Here is a 19,904-nt window from a genome sequence, read left to right as displayed (position 1 = left end):
AGACACAGCTACTCTTTTCGGGTCGGCGCCTTACCTCCGGCATTGCCATACCCCGGCCCCTATGGGGAAAAAGACATTGGACATTAAAGGAGATACTTAAAACTGCAAAGGAATCTCATCGGAATTCTTACCAGAATTTGGCTTCATCCAAATCGCCTACAGCCCGGAATCTTCTCCAGCACCTGCGAAAGAAAAGAACAGATGAGTGAATATAAACCCAAACTTGCCATAAACATTTGCGGTACGACGGGAATGGACAAACTAGTTTAAACTCATCAATCCAGTGAAGTAACTGGAATCACAACGCGCCCCTGCATCAGAAGCAGGATGGAGAGCTTGTCATTTTGGTCCCTAAGGTGAGTCTTCGCAGGGAATCCCAAAAGGGTTTCACGGAGGGAGAGAAGGGAAGTGGGAGGTCGGAACATCACCCGCAGACTATTAACCCTTCCTTTTCACACACAGTGGGATATTCCTCTGAGCCAGAAAAGCCAGGTTGGGGAATCCAGTCCAGTCCATCTTCTGGGTCTTACGCATCTCTGCAGAAGAGGTCACAGCAGTCCCAGCCACGCCCGCGCCTCCGTGGGAGCCAGGTGAGCGTTACAACTCCTCCATAATCCTTACTTTCGGTAATCTAGCGATTCCCAATTCCATTGTGCCTATTCACTCTCAGAATCTCTGAGCAGGATGAAGATTGTGGGGAGTTATGTACCAAGCTTCTTTTAGGCAACGAGGTGCACTCCAAGAGTATCTGATCGCGATTATGACAGCCCCCAGGCTTACCCAGAGTACTTGGCAATACCAAATCATCTTGATTGTGTAAATTGCAGGACCAAGCTCCTTTAGGGACAATGCCCTGTACACCTTTAAGCTCTTTATCGTCAATCATTAACATTTTCCTTTTAATACTTTTATCTCGCCGACAAACAATCTCTCGGGCATCTACCCAATTTCTCTGCAACTAGTGACCTGATTTCAACTAGCAAACACCTGATCTGTTTCAAAAGAATGTACACGTTCAGGACTGCACTCACTCACATGCACTACATTCTTTCCCGCCATAACCTTTATCGGTTTCTGGGGTCCACCCAATGGCTTCTTTTTTTTTTTTTGACATTTCTTATAGGGTCACTTGGACCATTGACTGGAATTGGGGTTATTTCTTCTTTGTGATGGCAGAAATGTGTTACTCGGAAGGATCACAGGCTCAATCAGAATCGCATCATTGCGGTCCACTTCACAATACTCTCCTAGGATCTTCAATTTTAGTTCTAGTCTCCACTTCCAGTTCAGAAATTTCAATCCAAGGACCCTTTTCCCCCATGTGAATGGCATTCAACTATGCGGTTTACTATACTTTGGGAACCATCTCTATCCTTAACATCAATAGGTAAAATGTAATTTTTCCTGCTATCCTGTCCTGGTCTTTTTCCTCCTCAGTATATTGGGTCCTCACTTAGCCTGCATGGTCGCGCGTTCTAATCATTTGTCTTACATAATGCAGGTTCATCAAATGAGATCAGTGGATAATCACAGTTCTGCTAGCGGCCACACCGTTGAACCCTGCTGCTCCTTCCCCCAAATATGGTTCCTTTTTTTACCACAGGACATGTTTTATCACTGGGCCCTTGATATCATTAAATAACCCCTTAATCTCAAATATGAGATTTACTTCCTTAATTGGCTTGAACATTCTAGTTCTTTTTTTTGCCTTATTTAATTAGAGATGGAAGTAGTAGCATTCCTCTTAGACATAATTATTCAAATCAGTCGATACTAAATTCAATAAATACTCAGTACAAGATAATGTACTCAATTCCACAGAGCACACTTCATATTCTTCTATAGTACACTACAATCCCATTTTAAAAAGCACAAATTATATCCTCGCTATAACACCACAATAACAGTAAAATAGCAATATGATAATATCCCAAGGAAAGTCGCACTGACCACCACGAAGGAGGAGAACATCCAACTGGTTTACGGAGTAATGCAGAGTGGGACCCTCCCCCCACACCCCCCAACCTGTTATCAGCAGAGCAGCAGCACAAAGCACATGTTGAGCTCCAAATCCTTAAATCTGTGGATTATTCATGTCTGTAAAATCAGTAATCCAAACTACAACACCAAACCAGTGTTTAAATTCCAATGTAAGCACTTTTAATCCACTTTTCTGGGACAGTATTGGTAAACGGAAGAGTATTTACTACTAAGTAGGGACTTCAATCCTACTAACAGTTAATTTCTTAAATTCACTAAACGTGCTGATTTTACATTGTGGAATAGACCAGCAACAATGGATGAAATCGAAGAAGCATTGTTGCATTATCGCTTTTTGCAATCCAATTTGTACACGGTTACCCGAGACTGGAAACAAAAAATGCAGCCACAAAGGGTACACTGCCCTAGAGCGCGGTGAGCACTTGAACACCATAAGCACCAGGCCTTTTTCCACGGCTGCTCCTAGTGCACCCAACAATCGAGACAAGAAAAATGCACCAAGGAAGTGTATTCACTGCGGTCGCCGAACCCCATGCAGCGCCAAACACTGCGCCCTTTCCCTGCACTGGCTTTACACGCGTGGGGTTCACCAGTGTGGGGCAGATAGGGTGCATTTAGTCACTGGGGGTGTGTGGCCACAGATCTCTAGGCCCCAGCAGCAGCTCCCCCTAGAGCCAAACGCAGCACCCATTCACCACACGGGCTTCAGTGTAGGGACAAAATAGACCTCAAATTCACCCCCTGCGAAACTATCCATGGAACCTTCATGTTAATATACACCTTCATAGCCATACTTCTGTATTAGAGTATCACTGGTCCTGGTACCCTTCGCAGTACAGACTAGGATCGATTTAGTCACTTGAATTCTCTGTTGGCATTCTAATTTTTGGCCAGTGAACACGTTTGCGCCTTTTCTTTAGAGCTCACTTTGCAACCGGCAATCCAATAAAACATCTCCACAAACCTTCAAAAATGTTCTTTTGTGCTAGCCATCAAGTCAGACCCTAAAAAGGATACAAACTTGAGCACGACCATAATCATTGTTCTCCATTTCCTATCCACCTTTGGTGCCTATTGTGCTGCTTGTAACTAAATGTACCCAGCTGAATCAGTGGATCAGAAAATCTGTGGATCTCTGCCAAGGCCCTGATGCCCATGAAGCATTTTGTCTAGTCTGACCTCAGACTGGCGCAGAGATGTGGGGAGAATTAGCGGGAATCTTCAGGACTGGCAACCCCTTGTTAGGCTCAGACAGTAGGTCAGTTCCAACCTGTAACTGTGGCATTGGCTGGTTGGGGTCAGAAATACAAGAGCATGAGGGCAGAGGGGATGATCATAGTGATGGACCCTTGTGGAAGGCAGAAACCAGAGGCCCTTATGATATATTTGTATTGCGCTCATACACAAGTGTTTCAGAGTGCAACGACGCAAGGGATTGGGGGGGGGGGGCAAGGGAGGACAAAACGACGATCTTACTAGGCCCAGTGACATTGAGAATGCAAGTGCAGGGGATAAGGAAGGGGGAAAGTGCAAGGGATGGGGGAGGGGTGGAAAGTGCTGAGCAGGGATAAAACTACTGGTAGTGCAGCCAGCAAGTTGGCAAGAGCAAGGTTAAAGCACACAGTGGGTGCCTGGTGAGTGCAGGTAAGGGGACTGTATGGTTACAGATACAAGTGCAAGGGTTGCCAAGAGGCAGTGCGGGTGTGTAGCTGGGTGGGCAGGGACCTGGGCCCGAGAATCGGAGGGTAACCAGTTTCCTGGTGCCAAAGCAGACGGATCAGCAGGGGTGAGGAAGAGCAAAGGCAGAAGCAAAGAGGAAGGTCTTGAGGTGCTTCCAGAACCGAAGATGGTTCTCCTCATTTCAGAGAGGCAGGGAGGCTATCCCAGAGGGAGGCCCCACTGAGGAAAGATCTACCCCCAACTCATTGCTTGGAGAAGTGACTGGCCCTGAGGGAGTTAGAGGAGCGAAGAGCTCGAGTAAGAAGGTAGTTTAAGTTATTGTGGACCCAGGGCCCAAAAACCCTTGTGGACAATGCAAAGGGTTTTGAATTTAATCCTTGCAGCCACTGGGAGCCAATTAAGAGATTTCAGAGCTGGAGAGATGATCCCAGGGCTTGAGGCCAAGGACAAGTCTCGCAGTACTGGTCTGGATGAGTTACAGAGGGCGGGGAGTAGAAGCAGGCAGATTTGGAAAGAGGCTGTTGCAGTAGTCCAGCTTAGAGAGAACCAAAGCTCTAGAGACAGTGAGCTTCTGGGGGAAGGAGAGGAAAGAATTAATACCGCTGAGGAGGTGCAGTTGGTAGTTTGACTTCTTAGAGACGTCCGATGTGAGGAGAAAAGGAGAGCGTGTAGTCGAAGCTGACTCTGAGGTTCTTGGCCACACAGGTGGAAACAGGAAGAGGGCCAAGGGAGGCTGGCAAGGAGCATATAGGTGTGCCAATGAGGAGAATCTGTCTTACTGGCATTAAGGCAGAGCTCATTGGCAGCACACCACTCCTGGATAGCACAATCCGAGAGAAGAGGTGGCAGAGGGAAGCCTTAAAATGAGCAGTGTCATCCGCATAGCACTGAAAGTTGCAGCAGAGAGCGGCAATGCGGTGGGCAAGCAGTGCCAGGTATTCGTTATGAAGCCAGGGAGAGATGTTAGACCCCTGGGGAACAGCACAGGTAGGGAGTGAGATTGAGGAAAGGAAGGACCCAAGCTGGGCCTGGGAGGGTTGATCAGAGAGGAAAGAGGTGAGCCATGCCAGGGCCTGATCAGTGATATCCAGGTTATCACAGAGATGGTTGGGTGAAGCTTGCTGCCCCAGGAATTGTGGCAGAGATGTGGAGATGAGGGCATAGGTGTAGTTTTGTTCACTGCTCTTCTGAGGCAGAGTAGAGCGCTGGTGTACTCAGTGTGGTGTGAGCAGAATCGCAAGTCTAGAGCAATTAACTTGTATTTAAAGGGCTGTTGGGGTATAGTTCATATAAATCTGATTGCTATTTGATGGGCACCTTGGCACTATGTTGTATGTGAAGGGCATCCTGAAAGGTATGTGGGAATTGGGGAAACATTTTAGGAGTTTAATCCATTTTTGGTGACTTCATTCCTGCCTGAGATTAGGAAGACATTTGAGTAATGCTGCTTGGATAGAAAATGATTGATCCATTTAGTAAGACTAGCATTGGGAGTTACGTAGAGGTAGTAGAGTGCAGAGATTGAGGGGACATTTTTAATTTGGATGAAATGAAGGTCCGCCTTAGGTAGGATACATCATGAATGAGTGATTTGAGTGATCTGTTAGTTACGGATGCTTGTGGTTGCTGTCTTGAATCTGAGTTGCATGGACTCTATTCTACTTGGTGATTGCACTCGCCTTATCCAGCAGTGCCTTTTGAAGGAGAGCTGAAGTCTCAACTTCTACAGTGTCCCTTCAAACAAGCAAAGGACTACTACTAGAGTAGCAGTTTATGCTTTGTGCTTAGGGAATGAGGGCAGTTGATGGTTAAACATTAGTGGCACTGTCTAACCTCTGTGCAACGTACTGCTGTGAGACATGCAGCATTTTATCGTGATCCATTCTCCAACCAGCTGCGCACAATAGCAATTCAAGTACTTGGCCTGTTGCAAATAACGATTGAAATCCCCTCCACTGTTTTAGAAATGCAAGTGGTTGAAATTAAAAACTTGGTGAGTAAATTAATAGGCTGTAGGAAAAAACCTTCCTGTTATACTTAATACACTAGTTTCGATGGTTTTCTATTATTCAGTCTATGTAAGCTTCTGCGAATGAACTTGGATTTCTGCACAGCCAAACAGTGCAGACACTGGCAAACAGAACTACGCAGATGAGCTTCTAACCAAGAACTAGTATTACTGTAATGCTAGATTAACATTCATCAAAGCGGCCCGGTGATGTGGAACAGCAATCCAATCTTCATATAGCAGGAACGTCCCAAAGTGGCAGCACCTGAAGAGAAAGATAAGATTTCTCATAGTAAGGTCTCCTTTGATACCCAATAATGTAAACTACCTAATGAAGAATGAGGGTCTTTACCTCGCATTTCATGTGGTGCCCACCTCAATTTCCATAGAGTTCACTTACAGTGCATAGCTTATCGGTTTGTTGTATTATGCACCATTTCATGCTGTGGCATTGCGTTCCTAATGGTTTTGCAGCTACTCCTCTGCTTCAGATATTTCTTACTAGTTTTTTAAAAGGTGTTTAAAATGCAGTGTGAAACTACTGCCATTGGTTGCGATTTGTTCCTGCATTGGTAAGAGCATGTTTAATGCGATGGCGATAGGTGGAGCCTTGCTTTCGGGCTGTTTTCAGTCCCTTTTTTCCCAGTCTTATTTCAGGAGCTGAATTCTTCCCTTCACTGGTCAACCTTCTTTTTCCCCGCTTCCCTTGTCTTGCCACAGAGCATATGTGTGAATAATGGTTATGAATGGGACTTGGGAACTGTGTGTTGCCACACCGTTTGATATTCTGATCTGGTACCAATAGCAAGAATGCTTACTCTGGTATTAGTGGTGGTGAGAGGATAGGGTAGACTCTCCCCTAATGTCACTCTGTTGCCCCTAATGCATACCAGTAACAATTTAGCTATCTAGAGTGCCAGGAAGAGAAGAAGCCAATACAAGGTAGGAAAAAAACTCTCAAAAGAAATTCACAACAGAAATATCACCTTATCTTGTGTGCACGAAACGGTAAAGTTACAAGGCTGAGGGGGGCATTGAACAGATTTGGGACAAATCGCCACATTGGCCATTTCACCACTTTACTGTGGCATTTTATCCACATCTACTACCCCATTTCGCAAAGCATTGATTTCCCTTTTTACTGAATGACACCCCTCTTTAAATATGATCGGATATGTGGTAATATGACACTTCTTACTGTGAGAAACCTGAAGTTGTCTCACCCGGTAGTCCAGAAATCTGTCATCCAGGTGGCCAGGACATGGCCATCGCTATTGGAGCCAGTTCCTGGGGGTGGACCAGTGGTGGAGGATCACCTGTGTGAGGTGTCTTTGGGCCATGGAAGTGGGACAGCAAAGGTTGAGACGCGGTACCCCTTCCATGAAACACATTTTCCCATCCTACCCTGTAGGATAGTTAGAACACCTGATGGCCCCTTCCCTGCCCCACAGGGATAAAAGGCAGAGCACGAGAGCCAGGCCAACCGCACAACAATGCAGCTATTCAAGGACGGCAGTTCAAACTGTTAAGAAAGGCAGCAAGACTTGAAAGGAAGACAAGGAGGGAAGTGCCCTTGCAACTTAGACCCGCAATGCATTCGTGAAAAGAATCCGAAGAATGGGAGATACAGCTGACATGTGGTGCAACAGATGTCAATGGTGCACAGTATCCTCCTGCACTGGCCAAGGCGGGGAGACGCGCTTGCTACTGTGGTACCGTCCTTGACTCTAGAGAGAAGAAACGCCAACAAGTTAGCACAGCCGGTGAGTCGGAGAAAGCTGATGGCAAATCGGACTCTGTTGAGCACAAGGTTGCAAATGGCAACCTTATAAGAACTGCTGAACAAAGAACTTGTGTGTGTTTGAATATTGATAAAGTCCAGTGAAGGAACAGCTGCAGAGTGGTCTCAAATCCAATGTCCACAGCACCAGTTTGTCATGGACACTCAAAATAAAGCAATCCAATTGACAATGTTGATAAGCGTCTTTAATGGCAGTCTGCAAAGAAGTAAACGGACATCTACAGGACGGCACAAACAACCAGATCCCAGTGTTCAGACAGAACAGCAACCTCTCCTTCCCCAGATTGTATTGCTTTTATACTTTCACATAACATGGCGTTCTATGGTAAGTGTGTGCCAGGGACCTTTCTATGACAATATAAAATATATCCGGTTCTCTCCTGCCTGTTCAAAAGTTTTCTCATAATAAGGTACATAATCCTCCACTACTTTCACACCTGGATGAGCATACCTCACAACATGAAGCAGATGTATTTTGATAATGTTTCAGCAAGGCAGCAGTATCTAGTTGAGGCTACTGGACTCTGGCTATGCCTGATCACCTAATGTTGCTAATTCTTATTATGGGAGCAGTGATTCAGAGCAAGGCGAGAACGAGAACTTTCTCTAGAGTTTGTTTCTGAGCCAGAACAGAAATAATTGGGAAGCAAGCAGTCTTACCTGTGGCATATTTGTTTAGGGCATGTGCACAATTACCTAGGGTTAGGTTTTTTGAGGCTGAGCGACACAATTCAGTATGGCAGATGCTAGTAGGACATACGTGATCATTAAGTGAATAGCGGCAAAATTACATTTTCCACCACTGCTGGAAGAATGATAGTTCAAGTAGTTTTTTGGAGAATCAGAAGGGTCCAACCCATCCCACCAACAATTAGAAATCCCCATCACCCCTCCAATAGTCCTCTTCTCATAAAGCTTGTTAAATGAGAAACACATGAACTGATGTGACATGGGCATCTCTTATACAAAAGTAATATAAGAAAGCAGTCAGTTGGAGGGTCACTGATTCATACTTGTTTTGACAACTGCAAATGTTCATACTGGACTTTTGTCCCCAGTTTAATCCAGGGTTCTGGTATGAAAAATGAGGCTCACATGATCAAACTAAACTTATTGGAAGTGATGGCTGCAGCTGAAAGTTTGAATTGCATCAAAGCAACAGCCAGAAGTAATTCCATGCTTGTGACCAGGAGGTAGTCGGACCCTTTTCCAGAGATTCACTCCACTTAAAAATCAGTAATATTGATCATGTCACCAAAACCACCATCAAATTGACTTTGTATTTGTCAACATTGATGTCCTATGACCCCGATATAAGGAAAATATAGCACCATTGGAATTTTGGATTCTGCACCATTGATGAGCATACCAAACTTTCTTCTCAACGCTGACCTAAGATGCTGGATAAATGCAAACCTCCTTGAAACAGAGTTCTCTGAATCATTTCAGGGGTTTTCCTTTTTTTATTGGACTATACTTGTAATTGTCCGACATATGCAGAGTCGGATGAGGCTCCGGTGATGCTTAAACTAGAATTGTATTATCCAAAGAAAAGATGCTTTAGTGGTTTAACATGTGTGGAATGAGCATAGCACTTGGTGCTCTTGTGCTTGCTTTGCCCATACAAGACCAGGCCTTTATAATGGATCCTGAGGTTTACCTGTGGTGGCTGGAGATTAGCACTTCTGGATCAGAACACTGATGCAGATTACATATTCTTTTGAACATCTTTATAATCTTAAAATGATGAATGCTCATTGGATCGCTGCATCAATCAAGATAAAACCAACAAATAATTATTGTGCACTCTTCTAATCCAAGGAGCTGTGCTGTCCTGCATAGTCTTGTCTGAACACTCCCTGACATCAATTTCTACTGACTGATCCAAACTGATTACTAATAAACAGAATGTTAGGCTATTATCGTCTGCATCCAAGAACTATCCGAATCTGCTGGAGGGCATTCATTTTGTTACTTGCGAATGCCAGATCCTATAAAAGCCCAATGTGATCTCTGGTTTACTTATTGAAAACATGAGGTTACGTTGTGCTGGAACTCACTGAATTTGCTCCTTGCAAAGTACCACCTTGGGTGTGAAGAGGGTTCCTGATATTTTGAGTCTATTACACAGGTTGGATGATTCCACATGCTCAAATTTCTAAGTTCCCTACTTAGCACCCCTCTCAATGTATCAGCATCAAGGACTAGCTTTCACGTTTTCAAGCGATTGAGATGTACCAGTTGGCAGATCATTGTACTGTAAATCTAAACTGTCGACAGACACCCACTTTTGAGCCTAGCTTGATATGGGCATGAGTTGTTCCATCACAAAATCTGTACAATTATACCCTGCGATGAATTTGGACTATTCGTCCCTTTTCCTTGAGGGGAGCCACCCCTGTGAGACTAGGGAGGTGAGCCTGCTCTGCAAGACCCTGCCTAGGTGTCTAGGCAAGTGAGACCTCATTGGGAGGCACTCCGCTCTTGGGGACAAGCACTCTGTCTAATGAGGACCTCCCTGAAGTGACTACATGATTCACCTACATGTGACTCAAATAAACCGTTCTCATATGTTTACTGCAGCTACCAGTGATCCTCCTTCCACCCCTTTGGCTTCAGGTAATGCTGGATTTCATCTGAATGCTGCCGTCATTGAAGGACACTCAATTTTAGATTTTGATGACTTAAACACCCCAATATTTGTGAATGAGCAGAGAGCTCCTATGCAGGGTGTGACTCGAGCAGAGGGAGGAGAATCCTCACAACACAGCATCTGTTGAGACATCCTGGAGGGGTGGAGCTATGCCAAGCCATGGACCCAGTGATGGCATAGGTGAAGCAAGATCCACTAACTGGAGGCTACGAGGTGAGTGCTTTGACCGAGCAAGAGGCTCTGGTCGGTAGCAGAATGAAGACTGGACGAAAGGTCATCCCTGATGGCATGATCACTAGAGAACAGTGGTTGGCCCTGTGCTCAGCAACCAATGCTGAGACCAGGGGGATGGAGAGGAGCCTGGATTCCTGAGCGCCACACGGCGAGTGCCTTTCCCAACAAGACAAGCAGACGCTTCCCACCAGAGGACACCAGTGAGGCCTATGAACGTTGGTTTCAAAGGTTGCCAAAACCTACAGCAAGAGCCTGAGAAAATGGAATGGGCACACAACCCAGGTAAACCAGAGTGAAAGATATGAGCCATGTTGATCAAGGCTGGGGAAGCCGCCCACTGTACGAGAGAATAAGCAAACCGAACCGGCACACGGCCTCTGAAAGGATTGAAAGAGATAAATGGGCTTTGTCAAGGCTAGGAAAGCAGTCAAGAATATGATATATTGATGAAGGGGGCGGGCCTATGTCCTACATGGGATAGGTTGAAAGGAGTATGGACACTCTGCACCAGGCTAGCCAAGCCAAAATGGAAACCTGCAACACCTGAGCCATCAGAAACCCTGTATTGTGTTACTGAACAAAAGAGCCACAGGACCTCGGAATTCCCAGTGCCACAAATGTGGGAAACGGAGAAGGGTCTGTAAAGTGATCTTGGAGGGATTTTAACCACTGGTAAAAAGATGAGAAAATAGAAGAATTTGTCTTTTTTCCCAAAAGGGAGGAGGAAAAACCATTCACAAGATATATTTGGTTTTAATCAACAAACACTATAGAGCAGATGGTGAACTGTGTAAAGACATTCTAAAGTAACTGAGACTGACAATAAGTCACCTACGAGTGGGGCCAAGCAGAATTCCATTCTGAGGCAATTGTGCAAGCCTCGCTTTCCTTTTAGTTAGTTTTTCTAAAATAGTAGGGACAGTAACTAGGAATTTGGGCTCTGGACACTTTATTTTTGAACTTCGACAAGCACCCTTAGTTTTAGAAGGCAGGGAACTTCCCTCATAGAGCTAGGGGCCAGATAAGCATTTTTCTTTTTTAAATAACTGCTCCGCCAAATCACACGTCAATGTAAATTCAAGTAGTGCATCAAAAACACTTTTAAAGACAAACTGAAATATGTGCATGCAGCTTACGTGAAGAGAAAGCGGAGTAGCCACAAAACGTGTACTGGAGACTCTTTCCCAACTAAATGTTTAGAAACCTTCAAAACCTGTGCCCCTTCCTCATCTGCCAAATCTGTCCTCCAATGCTGATCTTGACTCCCTTTTCCCTCATATTCAGGAAATGCAACCCAACATGGCCAGTAAATCCCCTGATCAGTCAGTCTTTGAAGAGTGCTTTGTCTTGAGCCTTTGCATGGTTGAAGACCCTTTAGCTGAGAGTAGTTTCAACCTTATACACCAAGTCTATGGATCAGCACATTTCTTTTAAGAGAATCTTGGTACTACTGTGTACGCTGTTACATGCCCCACACACTTTTGGTTTAGCCCTACCATTTTCAAGTAAACTGGCCACTTTGAATCTTTTTGTTTTTAAAAATAAATCTAAATTCAGAGCTATTGTAAACGGAACATTTCTCCTTAGTGTTATGGAGAATGTCAACAGCGGTTTTAGATGGTAAGTTGCTTGTTCCTTCTGTTCAATTTCCATTGAGACCTGAAAGTATTGAGTCTGTAATATTCTCAATACTAGATAATCCCTGCATAGTATGTGATGTGGGAAAGACAACAAGCCTGATTCCTAAACTGCTGCATTTGATATCCTTGAACATGCAATTCTGGGCAAATGCCACTGCGTGATTGCCAGCCCAAGGCTAGGCTTTAAATGCCATTTTATTTTATCTGAATTGAGCTAGATTTGCATGATTAAATTGAGAGCGTTTACCTGTGATGCTCTGCAGGTCGCTGCAGGGTCTCTACATAATACAGGGACATATTGACATTCCTTGATAATCCTGATGATGAATACAGCAATGACAGGCTAAATGGTGACCCTTTTGGTTGGGTCTTCAATTGTTTGGTGATGATCAACCCTTCTCCAGCTGAATCCATCTAAAATGGTCTTGATTCTATGTCTGAATCTCATATTCCGGACTAATCTTCTAAACTCAAATAGGTTGATTACCTTTTGCCAAAACCCCAAGGTATTGAATATGGGGACCTTGATGTATCAACGTCTTTCCCTAGAACCTGAACATTACTTAAACTATTGCATTAGTTCTGTCATGAATCAACTATGCAAATGTGCCACAGTTTTGATTCTTCAACTCAGTGTTTTAAAATGCAACTGCCTGGAGGGTGTGGCCAGCTGCGGAAGCGGACGGATGCCTCTTAGGTGAGCTCATAGCCCATGTCTATCCCATGGCCCTCTGACCCTCTAAATATGGCAGAATCAAAGCCCAAAACCTCCAGTGGATGTCTGAGCCCATAGAGCACTATACCTGAAAGTGTGCCATTTTGTCATGGGTGGTGGACTGAGAATGGAGTGACTGCAGCTCCATGTCGGCTGAGGCAAGATGGGGGTGTTGGTGTGTAGTAACAGCCTGCCCAAGGAGACTTGCTGCAGCGTGATGTGCGGATCCACACTAACGCGCTGCCATGCAACAGTGAATCCGGCTGCAGTTATCAACCTGATCTTCCCCTGAAGTGCGGCAACTGTGTAATCGCGATTCCCTGAGGGTGCAACGGCAGACTAAACCTGTGGCATGATGCCCAACCCTGAAAGACGTCTGGAGCGGGGGCCCTCACTCATTTCTCAGCGGGGATCCATTAGTCCCTCGCTGAAGCGTACAGTCACTGAATGCACGTCTGGACCCCCAATGCCGTACTCTCCGAACAGCGTGCAGTGAAGCAGCGAAGCAGGGGCCAGCACCGCAGAGTGAAATAAGACGGCGCTACTACTCTGACCAAATAAATTGTTGAGCTAGATAAGCATGTGTTACACTCACCTGGCTTCCTCAGGGGCATTGGGGCATGGCTGGAGCCCTCCCTCGAACTGGCTCCTTGAAATCACCTTCCCCTTCTGAGAATGGTTGTACCTGCGGCTCTGGAGCTGGGTGTTGCCCCTGCATGAGGAGGAGAGGCAATGAGTATGGAGTGGGGGTTCGTGACTCACCCCCTGCCCCAGCCCTTTCGTGCCAGAATATGGTGGGCAAGCACTTTCCCATAGGCTCTCACCTGTACTTTCGTGATGAACAGCTATCCGTCCTGCTTTTCAGAGCAGGGGTGCGTTGAATGGACCAAGTTACTTCACTGGTCCGTGAGGGCGTTGATCCAGACCAGCTGCGGCCAATCCACATATAAGGTAGGTCATTAGTGTGATTATAGTTCGAATTTAGTTTGTATTTCGTTTTAGCAGTAATTCTTGCAATGTCTTATTCCCTTTCCTCAGGTACGGGAGGAGAATCTGGATCAAAGAGGGTTCGGGAGACCCTAGAGGCGGCTGGAGTCCCCACAATGACAGGTGAAATGGTTTTTAAAAGGGAGCTTTAATCTCTTGTATTATGCGACCATGCGAATGCATATGAGTCCTAACCTGTTGGTTCTTGTTTCCTCGTAGGTGTCTGCCAGCGACGTAGATGGTGTCCTGTTCTTCGATGAAGATTGCAGGAGGAAGTCTCCGACTCTGACCGTGATGGAATGGAGGTAAGGAGAAAAGTCTGGCACGGGCCGCAACGAGTTGCAGGTAAGAGGCGCACTTCGCGGTGCAGTGGTGGGCAACAGGCAAGATGTGCGCCCAGCGATGTTGAGGCTGATAAAAGGCAGCATGCGCGTCCAGAGATGGAGCGGCTGTCAGCAGGTAAGTGCGCTGCGCTCAGCGATATTGAGGCTGGTGAAGGGCAAGATGCGCATCCAGAGATGGAGTGGCTGTCAGCAGGTAAGAAGTGCGCTGCGCTCAGCGATGTTGAGGCTGAAGGGAAGATGTTCGCAGAGATGGGCAGAAGACTGAAGTTAAGAGTTCTCAGACGAGTTTGCAGGATGAGGCTGGGAAAATCCTGAGAGGGACCGATGAGTACATCGGAGAGCGTTACGCTGCTGAAACACTCCCAGGGGACAAAATACATATGAAACCTAGATAGGTTCCCTCAAAATACTTGGCCTCCAGTGGAACAAAGACAAATTGGATGATAATCGTTTTGGGTAAGGGCCTGGGATTCACAAAGTGGTTTCTCTAGAAGAACCCGAAGGCAGCGTTTTTGTTGCTAAAGTGGCGATTGAGGGGACATATGTTCACATTGGTGGCGGTCTATGCCCCTGATTGACAGGACCAATTAATTGCTAAACTGCTGGGGAAACTGGCTGGTGTGAAGGACAGGTGGTGGATTGCGATTTCAATTGAGGGATGGATCAGTCTCTGGACAATACACATTCTCCCTGCCCCCTCCCACGGTTAATAACAAATGTCAGCAAGCTTTTGCAGAATTCTGGGTTTAGTAGAAACGTGTTGATTCTTCCACCCAAATGAGCAGGATTACACACATTTCTCAGGGGCACATATGGGCGTTTTCCAGGTTGGATAGGTTCCTGGCAATGGAAATAGGACTTTGATATTTAACGGATCATGCTCCTGTTACTCTCTGGATTGCGTCAAACGACCTAGCCAGTGTGGAAAGGAAACTATGGAGAATGAGCTCATATTCAGAGGTACGGCATGGAGGGCTTGTATTGAAACTGTGATAAGTAACTTTTTTTTTCAGGAAAACCCTGTGGACATGGACTGGAGGGTTGTTTGGGATGCAAGTAATGCTGTAATCAGAGGGAATGAATCATAGTCAAGACTTTGGCCTTCCTAAGAGTTGGGGAACTGCAGCTCATTGCTTTAGAGCGAGAAGTGAGTGAGCCGAAAATGTTGCATAAGTCTCTGGGATCATTGAAAACATTACGACCCTTGATGAAAGCCAGATCGCGGTTGGAAGCCCACTTGGCAGACTGCCACAGTTGACATTGCACACTAAGCAGTCCTACCTGAGAGGTGGTAAAGCCAATCTGTTTTTAGCGGCATAGTTGAGGAACCCGGGGGTGCAAAACTTTATCACGCAACTGAGAGAAAGTGAGGGGGAACTCTGATGTGCTGAAAGGGACAAGATGGCAATAATGGAGGCCTTTCATGGTTGTTTGAGGAGGGTTGGACACAATGCTCCAGTAGGCTGCCTTCGAGAGAATAAAATTGCCTGAGATATCGGAAGAGGATAGACAAATCCTGAAAGCTCCAATCACAGCGTAGGGAGAGGGTGCAGCCATAAGATCACTGCCAAACAAGACACCGGGTCCTGACGGTTCTGGGAATGGCTACTAATAAATATTCCGGAACTTGGTTGCTACAGCCCCTAACTAAACTGTTCGAACAGGGTAATTTCACAAGATATGGTATTACCTACAACATCACTAATACTTATACTGGGGAAAGACCCGACTGATTATGCCAATTACCAGCCTATATCCCTACTTAATTGTGATGCTAAACTGTATGGAAAGGTACTGGCCAAGCCACTGGGGATTTTACGAAAGATCATTCACCCTGATCAGGTGGGATATATTTTGGGTCGACACACAGGATAACAGTAGAAGGGCAGTCGACGATAACTGGGGGAGGACATCAGGAAATACATTCATAATCACAGCCCCAGATGCCCCTAAAGAATCTAGATTTCCTGAGATGGACATTGGAAGCATTTGGGTGTGTTTTGGAATTCACACGCATAGTGATGGCCAACTTTCAGATATGATCCGTGAAGTTGGTGCTTAATGGAAACCCCTCGATCTTAATCAAGATTAGGCGGGAAAAGCGACAGGGATGTCGAACATGGCGTTGCAAGAGGGCAGGTGGGAGAGAGACTTTGGAGTAACAATCGAGGAAGAGTGGGGTCAGGCTTGGGGGAGAGCTCATAGTGTCAAGGTGCACAGCCATCAAAGAATCTGCTGCCAAAGTGTTCTTTCGATGGTACCTGACTCTGCAACGAATACATAAGATTAACAATTGGCCATCACCCTTGTCATGGAGGAATTGTGGGGAGGTGGGCGACCTGGGACATGTCTGTTGGTCCTGCCCAAGGGCGCACATTTTCTGGAAGGAGATCTTGGGCCACATCAAGGAAATAGGATGGCAGCTTCCCTGCACACCAACAGTATTGATTCTGGGGGCTGTCGCAGAAGACCTATATGCGGCGGGTGAAGCTACTCTGATTACACATTTGACAGTGGCAAGGAGGACACTAGCTTACGGATGGAAAAAGGAAGAGGGTCCAGTTGTGGCACTGTGGTGTGGTCAAGATTTGGGGAGTAGTAGCTATGGAGAAAGTGTGTGCCCTGGTAAATGGTACATACCAGAAATGCCATAGTGTGGCTGCCCTACTACAGATGTTAAAGATGGGGAACATCACTATAGTAGACCTTGTTTGTTGGAAAGGTTCTCAATACTGTGGATCGCATGGAATATCAACGGGCAGGCGACCTCGGGGAGGAGACTATATGAAGTGCATGAACTACACCTATGCAACAAATGTTTACTTTTTCTTTAAGATGGGGGTGGGAGGTTTGAAATTATGTTTGCTGAAAATATTGTCCGAGTTTTTAAAGCTTTCGGTGAGCAAAAGCGAAATGTTTGAAAGGATACGGTTTATATGTTTTAGAAGTCTGTATTTATTCTTGGAGATGATGTACAAATAAAGCTTACAAACAAAAATAATACAGCTGCCTGCATTGTGTTATGGTTAAACCCTGTGTACCACATGACATCTGGTATTTGTAGTCGTCACTAACTTAGTTTGACCAAAAATTCTTTACATTTTTATTCGGGTCATTGAGCTCCTCTTTCTGTGTTTCCACGATATTTGACTCACATCAGAGAAGTAACTCATTTCGTCCCGGGAGGATAGCTCAGTGGCAAAGTGCTCGCCTTGGAAGCAGGACAACACACAGAAACACAGTTTCGATCCCCAGGTCCACGCTTAGAAACCTCAGGGTGTTTAAGCATGTTATAAATAAGCAACTAAAACAACAAAACAATTATGCAACTAATAAACAAACAATTCCTGTAACAGTGCCTCGATGCCCGAGGGCTTTGTGAGCGCTTTAAAAATGCAAATAAATAAAAAATAAATAAAAAAACTATTCTCTTCTGTGTTAACTCTGGAATTCTGATTCATCGCTTGGGGAAAATAGTCAGATTTGAAAAGGTATTCAAAATCTGTTTTCCAAATGGCATGAAACTGTGCTTTACAAGTTTTTAATAACCAGGCCGCGTACATGGTCAAGCCCTGTGGAAGCTTAGATGCCATGCAACGTCCAGGAAGGTTCTAATACATTCAAGGTATGAGCTGATGTAGAACAATACATAATATTAAGGACAAGTATTAAAGAAGTTCAGAATGCACACCTCTAATATTGTAAGATGTGGCCACGTAGCAAACGCAAGACATCCTTGAAGTGTGTGCTCAGTATAATTTGATTGTGCTATTGATTCATAATGGCATACCATGAAATGTTGGAGTGGGATCTATGTCCTGTGCAGACAACTTTTGCTAAGAATAAAAGGGAGGCCACAGGGCCTGATTTAAGGCCATTGGAAATATCATTTTCACCAGCACCAAGCTGAATTTCTTGAGCCTATAATAATTGACATCATGTTTCCACAGAACACTTGGGATCATTCAGATCAGCACTGACGTTTGCTTAGATTCTTCTCCTCTTACTAAGGTTTCTCCTGGATGTTGCGCAGGTAGATCGGGCTTGGTTTGTGAAAGAGTTAACATGACATTATTTTTTATTCAGAGATAAATGAATAATGTTCATGCGTAAAATGTGTTCATAGTTTAATCTGTTTAAATTAAAGATTGGTTAAATACTCCACTGAGCTACATTTTAACAAATTACAAGCATCTATTAATCCTGAACACACAAGGGGCAAGCACTGGTCCATAAGTGACCCCTAAACCTACCTCACCTGAATTATACAACTCGAATAAAGCTCAAGACCACTTGTGCCACACCCTATGATTTAATAACGTTGTTCCATATATTCTTCAACATTTTCTTTCGACAAGTTCTAATTTGGACTTGTATTTTTACTGGTTTGTTGCCAACACCAGTTTCGACCTCAGACTGAGGTCCCCCTCATGGCATTTTAAATGGCACAGAAGACTCCCAGTCGTCACTCCATTTGACCAGTGAGACTTCACAATATTCCTCATAATTCTGACAGTTTCCAGCTTTGCTATTTATTTCTGATTGGCTTTTGTACATCTCATAGCTTCCAGGATTATGTCCACATTTATTTTTCTGATTGGATAAATTGATGTCTGTTTTCTGATCTAGACCGCTTTTTTGTTATCTAAAGAAAAAGCATATTTTAATTGAGGGTTTCTCAATGCAGTGGCCCAGCTGGATTGGCATGCGTTTGGGCAGCTCAGATATATTCTACTGTCTGATCTATTCGGAATAGTTGAGTGATCGTTTCTCCTTTCCCTAATGTAGAGTTGCTTCATTATTTATATCTACACTGAAGCCTATTCAGTAAAGTTGTGCTTAGCTAAAATGAGGATTCAGGTTTTTTTTTAACACTTTACTCTTGGCTTCTAAGTTGTATAGCGATCCCTTGGACCACCGGCGTAGCAGTTAGTAAAATAGATGGCTTGAGAAGCAGTCTTGAAGCTCACATTCACAACTTAAATGTGGCGCTAGTTGTGGCACGAAATTATTCATACGTCGGTTTCGGGGATTTGTACGGTCCCTTTATTTGTATACATTCTGCTGCCATGCTCCCCTGGCAACACTGGTCCTTAACGGGTGCCAGTTTCAAGTGTGGCTTGCTGGTCCATTCAATGTCCTGTGCTGCTTGTCTTTATGTAAAAACAAAATCGCATATATGTGAATGTCTCGTACATATGAATGTTTCGCACCTTGAAACATGTGTGTATAGGCACGCTATAAATACCATGCTATATATGGATACTGAACATGTCTAACATTGTGCGTATGGTCCGATGTACCTCAACTATGAAATTCCCATCATTTGGCAATGTCAACAAATACAGGAAAGCTATATTTTCCACTTTGGCTCTGCCCCTTCCTTTAGCCTTTGTCCCCTGGCAATTTGTTTTACCTAGCACTGCTCCCCAACTCCAACTGGGCCCTTGCTAGTCCCTCCCCCACCTTGACTTGCTACAGCCAATTGTTTTCATTCATCTACTAAACCTCTCCTGAGCACCACCCCTTCCCACTAAATCCCTAAGGTTTCTGACCAGTTACTCATCCAGACCCACCAATACCCCACCTCCCATCCCAATCACAAGTCTCCTATAGCAGGGCTAGAAAAATCTACTAGCCCACTTGCATTGGCAAACAAATGTTAGGCAGGAAGTGTACCATTTGCATCATACTCGACCTTGCTGGCGAGTAAGGGGCTGTATGAAACATTTATTCAACATTTTTGTTTGCAGTAAATGGCTAATAGGAGTTTCCCTGTGCATGGCCGGCCTTTGTGTGGCAGCATTGCCTCAAATATGAAGTGTGCATATGGGGTCATGC

General features: G+C 44.9%; 1 protein-coding gene across 1 annotated transcript in view; it reads left to right on the top strand.

Annotated features, from left to right (window-relative positions):
• Positions 1–19,904, top strand: part of OVCH1 (ovochymase 1) — a 1,424,491-nt gene that overhangs the window by 1,058,584 nt on the left and 346,003 nt on the right. The gene's annotated exons all lie outside the window — the stretch shown is intronic.

This window comes from Ambystoma mexicanum, chromosome 12, assembly GCF_040938575.1.
Source record: "Ambystoma mexicanum isolate Mex_15411 chromosome 12, UKY_AmexF1_1, whole genome shotgun sequence".
Lineage (NCBI taxonomy): Eukaryota > Metazoa > Chordata > Amphibia > Caudata > Ambystomatidae > Ambystoma > Ambystoma mexicanum.
The sequence above is the reverse complement of the archived record's forward strand: the minus strand, read 5'-3'. Positions and strand labels throughout refer to the sequence as shown.